Source organism: Ambystoma mexicanum, chromosome 9, assembly GCF_040938575.1.
Source record: "Ambystoma mexicanum isolate Mex_15411 chromosome 9, UKY_AmexF1_1, whole genome shotgun sequence".
NCBI lineage: Eukaryota > Metazoa > Chordata > Amphibia > Caudata > Ambystomatidae > Ambystoma > Ambystoma mexicanum.
Window position 1 is genome coordinate 383,418,713 of NC_090931.1, and position 7,038 is coordinate 383,425,750.

Here is a 7,038-nt window from a genome sequence, read left to right on the forward strand (position 1 = left end):
TGGTTTCATTGAGAACATTCCATATTTGCGATGTATTACACAACCTTTCTTACTAGCGAATGTGTATTTGCCTTCAAATTTACAATCCATTGTTTCTCAGTTGATGACTGGTTTATGGTTATTCCTAAGTATTTATATGTTGTGACTTTGTCAAGTCTACTTCTACTGATTGATAATTTCAGAGGTTTTGCAGTGTGTTTTGCAGTGTGGAATGGCAGTTTTGCCAAGAACATCACTTTGGTTTTATAGCTGTTTATCTTCAGTTCATTTTATTTTCCATGTACACTCTTAGTAGTTGTAAACTTTCCTGTAACTTTCCTGTAGTCCAGCCGGAGTCTTGACCATCAATATAATGTTGTCCGCGTACATCATTATTGAAACTGTAATTGAGTTTATTTTTGGCAGTTTCAATGGGCCTCATTACAAGTAGGGCGCAAAAGGATACCGGACACCGGTAATGACACCACTGCCGGTAATCCCTTTGCGCCCTACTACTACCTTTTAGCAGGCGTTAAGGACGGGACCCGCAAAGGGACACCAGGGTCAATAACGGTACCGTAATTTACGGTACCGTTATTGCCGCCTTCCCCCTTCCCATTGAGCCCTGTGGGGGCTCAAATGGGAATGGGGAATGGCCCTGGTGAATGGGGAATTAACGGTCCCTCTGACCTCGGAATGGACCGGTAATTACTCCATTCACCAGGCCGGAGTCGGAACGATTTTGGAGGCAGCCATGCCGCAAATAGCGGCGTGGTTACCTCCAAAGTCGGAATGAGGCCCAATGTTTCATTTTTGATTTCGTCTTCTATGTCTGCAGTGTATAAATTGTAGAGTGTAGCTGCCAGTGGGCACCCTTGTTTCAAACCATTAGTAGTTTCAATATTTGGAGTAGCGTTGCCATTTTCTGTCATTCTTACTCTTTCCGTGGTGTTTGTGTAAAGTTGTTTGATTGGTTCTAGTAATTCAACTGGGCAGTTCCATTTTCTTAGTTTCCTCCATAATTTTTGTCTGGGTATTGAGTCGAACGCCATGTGCAGCTCAACAAATGCTGCATGTACATTGGTTTTCTTTTTTATTGCTTCCTGTTTAATTAAGTTAAGCAATAATAGGTTCACATTTGTACCTATATTCGCGGTGAAACCTGTTTGCCTAACTGCAAAGCGGTTATTCTCTGCTGTCCAGTATTTTAGTTTTTTTTGCAGAAGTGATGCCAGTAGTTTGCCCAGGGGATCCAATAGTGCTATTGGTCTATAGTTCCGAGGGCCCTCCCTTGGACCTTGTTTGTATAGTGGTATTATTGTTGCTTGTTTCCAGGACTGTGGAATTTGGTTTGTTGTGTTTATTGCTATGAGGATCGAGTCCATTATACTTGCCCATAGCTCAGGCTCTTTTCTGATTGTTTTGTTTGAAAGACCATGAGGTTCCGGGGCATGTGAGGTGTTTAAATTTGTTATCATTTCTATTAGATCTTGCTTTTCATATTCAATATACCATCGAGTTGTGACTTGCTGTGTTTCTTCCTCCATGTCCATATTGCTATTAGCGTATATTGTAGAGAAATGCTTGATCCATTGTTGTTCATTAACATTAGATGTCATGTCTTGTTGTTTCTTGTCAATGTTATTTAGTAAATTCCAGAGCTCCCATAAATTGTGTGTTTGTAGGTTTCCATTATTGCCTCAGCGTCTTTTTGTAGCATTATGTGGATGTTAGATTTTTTCCAGTTTACAAATGACAGTCTTATTTTTTTTATTTGTTGTTCACAGTTCTGACTGTTGTTTGTTTGAAGTTTTTGGTCTCCTTTTCTCATCTCCTTTTTCTTTTCTACTAGCTCAGCATTATAAGAGTGTTGATACAGCTTAATTTCATTGGTTTTTTTTATTTTAAGGTGCGATTTTAGCAGAACATTGTAGTTCAATTTGTCTGCATTAGTTGTTAGTGGATGTTGGAGGTTTTGTACGAGTAGTTGCGTTTCCATTTTGTTTATTCGCAGCCTTAGGTTTTTTTCCTGTGGTTTCCAAAGATACGCGTGTAATCGGATTTCTAGGTTCTGATAAGCCGTGTCCTTCTGCTGACAATTGGTAATGGTCACTGGATGATGTCAAGTCACTCTTGATTTCCCTAATTGAGTCTTTCAGTTCTTCTGATAAGTAGATTTAATCAATCACTGCTGAGGAATTCCCTCTTTCCCATGTTGGTATAGATTTTCCTTCAGAGTCTAGTGGTTGTTTTAAGAGTGTCAGGTTTCTGATATTTATTTCTTTTTGCCACCTCTTTGCTCTCATGATTAGATCTTCATTTTTTGCTAATGTACCTTTCTCTGTGTATAGGTGTATATTCAAATCTCTGGATATGATGAATTCCACTTGTGCCTATTTTATTTTGGTTTCATCAATGTTTAGGAAAATTCCATCCATGAAGGTGTTGTCATTTATCGTGGCCGGATTCCAGTATACGTTCATTACTGTGATCACATGTTCCAGGTTGTTCTTCCCCTGTTTTCTTTCTTGTTCTTTTTGTACAATTATTATTATATTCTGGGTGCAATGGTTGATGTTGTAAGACACAATGCTCCAGTTTGGGAGTATTTTTTATCAATGTAAGCAATCCTGATGAGGGTCTGCCTTAAGCTTCTTTAGTAGCTGGGTTTAGCATTGTGATAAATCCCTCACATGCTGGTGTTCCCTAAGCCACGTTTCCTGTAGGCAGATTATATTGAATTTTTCAAGTTCTTTTTCCGGTTGATCAAAAAGATGTACATTAATTCTTTGATGTAATAACTTGTGGAATGATACCATTTGTATTCATTGTGCATGATTGTAGCCCTGAAGAAGACCTGATATTTAAGGTCGAAACATGTGTTGGCATCAATCAATTAAAAGAAAGAAAGTCGTGTCTTCAGTCTCAGAACATTCAGACTGACACAGCTCCAATTGTTTGACTCGAGACCTGAGCGTCTGACTTATGCAGAACCGCCCCAGCCGCATCACAAGCAGCTGTACCACTCACAGACTAAAGCCAGAGCGTCGACCAATTTGCTGCCTTGTTTGACCACCGACGCACACGTCCTGAAGACAGTTTGGTATCCACCTTGCAGCGCTGTTCTATGTCTACCAGCCCTGCGCCTCGTCAATCAATTACCGAACCAGAAACACACACCTAAGTGTCGACACTGTTTGATGTATTGTGACTTTGAACAATATGCATAATAGATTGTCACCAACTTAGAAATGTTCACTGTATAATGGCAATACACTGAATTAATTGTAACCACATTTTACTAACCCACCACCGTGCAGAAGTATACATGCACTTTTATATGTATCTGTGTTGTGCCACGGCACAAAAGAATTCCTTCAGACAAAACTTTCTCTTTTGTTAAAAATAAATGTTGATCATTTTTTCATGTACCCCATGGTGAATCTCGTTTGTGTAGAACTATCAATGTAGTGGTTCTTTTGCAAGTTCCTGCTGACCCCCTATCACGCAACTGGCTAGGGAAGCCATTTGACTCTACCCTCTCTACTATTGTGTAACTTTGTTTTGTACATACTGAGAATTATAGGGTTTAGCGCATCTGGTCACTTTGTTCATTTTGAGTGATATTTCTATGATTTGGGGCTAGTGTTAGATTGGTTGACCAGTGCAGGCTTGTTTCCCTACCCCATGAATTGTATAAAAAAATATATATTTTTGACTTTTTGGCGTCAGTTCAACTTTTAAGATTTGGTAGTAGCTCGGTGAGGAAGTGGCCTGATTTAATTTGGATTTTTATTTTTTATACGAGGTCTCGTTTTATTGGTTATGATTTTATCAACCCTCAAAAGGTTGGAAAGCTGAGTCTGCCATGCGCAAATTCAACCCTGGGCCCTGAATGTTACACCAAGGTCATTGCCACAGACGCTTTGGCCCACTTAATTATTTTACATGGATTAGAAGATCAGTCCTAAATGTTACACACACACAAACACACACACTCACATATCGACAACATTTGCAGTAGCTTACTGAGCTATCTTACTAGCAATGAGGGCAGGTAAAGACAGAGACAGACTGGTTTCCATAACAATTGATGTATTTCTAGAATTAGTTTAATTGACTAGGTAGGACTAGAGCTGGTCTGTCGTCTGAAAGTCTGCTCTCGCTGAGAGTTTGGTAAGATTTAATTACAATCAGACAAGTGTCAGGTGGGCCAGACTCAGCCTTTCAGCCGTATGATGTTGGGCATGTAAACCAGTGAATTGTACAATGAGGAACTTTCCCAGCAGGCAAGTGCACATGAAATGCTGGGAAAGCTGGGCAGCTGCATGACAGGCATATGACTGGTCCCACAAAAGCTCTAATATATGCCTTGTATAGAGAAGCATGAATGTGTGACTAGTGTGTGAGAGCAAATAAAGAGATGGAGACTGAGTAATGGTCTCCTGTATGTTGTTGCAGCAGGAATAACAAGAGACATGCTAGATGCAGATGTATGTCCATCCCTGGCATTAATATGAACTTGCCAATATAACTTGTTCATTAGAACACATTTTTGGTTACTTTAGTATAGAAACTCCCCCTTTCACCATTTAAATCAGTGTAACACAACGCGTGCCACAGTGGTTATCACTCTGAACATGTTTGCTTTCCTGCAGGCCTGGATCTCGTCACTGGGAGAAGCTGAGCAATGGCTGGGGGGAAAATCACCACGTTTGTGGCCCTGACGAGAGATTCTTTCCCATGGGGAACTTCCAGAAGCCCCTTTGTACTGCAGTAACGGCGGGTACTTCCCGCGCATACACCCCGATCGAAAAGTGAATGGAACAAGGGACCAGAGCGATCAATACAGTAAGCACGCCGTACGAGAGACCCCACAGTGGCTATGTACATGCCAGGGCCTGTCTTCCTGCTTTACTGTGGTTCTATTTAGAGACAGTCCTAGGTTTTGACACAGTCACCCCGATGCACATACACCGTCGGAGCACCGGCTTCAACTGTCTACTTTTCACCAGGGGAATTGTGGACCAGAGGTCCTGGGTCCACATCTTAAACTTACTGTTCAGCCGCTATCCACGTGTGTATGTGCACATAGAGCTGTCTGTTTTGGAAACGGGTCCGCCTACAACTCCCTTTGCCCCACTCATGGCTAGCGATGGGCGAACATTTCACCAATCGTGTGTTATGAAGGTTACCTCTGCTAATAGTGCAGGGAGTCTTGATTCTATTAAAGACAAGGAGGCGAGAATTATGCTTCATCTTCACATTTATTCCTGTGTCCAGCAGTTTCAACAAAAACAAACTTTATAACTTCCCAGATGGGAAAACACATTTATTTTCTTTTTTTCCAGCAGAAAAAGTACATTTCCCTTAGTTCCAGTCCATCTGTAGTCCAATGTGCCCTGAGCATGTGACCATAGTCCTTCCTGTCCTCTCCCTTTTCTTTAATGCTCTTAACTGCTCTCCAACATGTAACCAAAATGGAACTTGTCCAACATGAAGTCTCCTCTCTCGACTGCAGTGCTCTGCTTGGTTTCCGTATATGCTTGTCGGGCCTCGCTGCTCAAACAGGCTGTGCATCTCGCTAGCCTGCCTCAGTTGTTCTTCTGGTCATCTACCGAAAAACATAAAGAGCACGTTAGGGAGGCGGATACACAACCCTATTCCGGGAGAAATCCTTGATAAACGCAATCCTAGGCATTGTCATTAAACTCTCCCGTGTATCTAGGGTGGGAAAGTAATGCTTGCCTCCTTGTCTTTAATAGAATCAAGACTCCCTGCACTATTACCAGGGGGAATCTTCATTCTATGTCAAGACCGGAGGCGAGCATTATGCCTGTTCAAAGCTTGTCATTACTGTTGCTTCTTCTGACTGTACAGGCTTGAAATAGAATGTTCTAAATGTAGTATCGCTGGCCCAGTCGGCCGCTTGCAGGATGTCTTGCAACTTTGCGCATTGCACTAATGCTTTTGAAGCCATTGCTCCCCTTACAGAATGCGCTCCAAACCTAGCCATGTCTACTCCTACCAACTGCATCACCTCTCGCACCCATCTCGCTATGGTGGCTGTTGCAACAGCTTTGTATGGTTTTCTGTGTGCTATGAGCAATTGCGTTGTCCCCATTGGCCGCATCTCTGCTGTCCTATGCTCGTATTCCCTTATGCAAGCTGCTACACATCACTTGGGGTGTTCGTGTAGGTAAGGATACACTATTGCTGTGGAACCGGTCTTTGTTCTCCTGACTAGCGTGAATGTAACTCCCTCTGGTCCATACACCTTCCTGTTCACATGCAGCGCTCTGACGTTCGCTACTCTCCTACAGGAGACTAGGCAGAAGAGCATCGCTAGTTTCCCTGACAGCTGTTTCAATGATAGATATCTGTTCCCCGGCCAGCCGGCCAATAGTTTTAAAACTACTGTTACGTTCCATAGGGCGTTGTATCCTGGTTCTGGCGCTCTCCTAAACCGTATTCCTCTAAGAAGCCAAACGACGGCTATGTTCTCACCTACGGACATGCCTTTGATGGGCACGTGTCCCACTGATATAGCAGGCCTGTGCACTCCTATCATTCTGTATGCCTTTCCATCCTGCAGTACCACTGCAAGAAAATTCAAACTCTCTACTAGAGGGGCTGAAATGGGATGAAGATTTCTCCCTTTGCACCATCGAGACCATCTGCTCCAAGCTGCGTCGTAGCTCCGTCTCGTGGACGGCGCCCACGATTCTGCGATGAGTCGAGTAGCACACTATACCGGATGGGGATAACCCACAAAGATAAATGTTGGTAGGAGTGCAGTGCCACCGGCACCTTTGGCCACATACTCTGGCACTGCCCCAAGGTCAACCCACACTGGAAGGAAGTACATAAACAGCTAAGTGACATAAAAGGGGCCTCAGTCGCATTCACACCCGAGGTGATGCTACTCGGGGCCGAGGCCAACGAACTACACGAAGATGGGCTTACACACAAACTCATTGGCATAATGCTATTTACTGCACGCAAACTCCTTATCACCCACTGGAAGGCAAAGACCCCCCGTCCCCAGCAGCGCGGACC

The 7,038-nt window shown here is 43.1% G+C and overlaps 1 pseudogene; it reads left to right on the top strand.

Annotated features, from left to right (window-relative positions):
- The first annotated feature begins 4,669 nt into the window (after positions 1–4,669).
- LOC138487332 (fibroblast growth factor 1-like) lies at positions 4,670–6,714 on the top strand (annotated as a pseudogene).
- Positions 6,715–7,038: the final 324 nt, after the last annotated feature.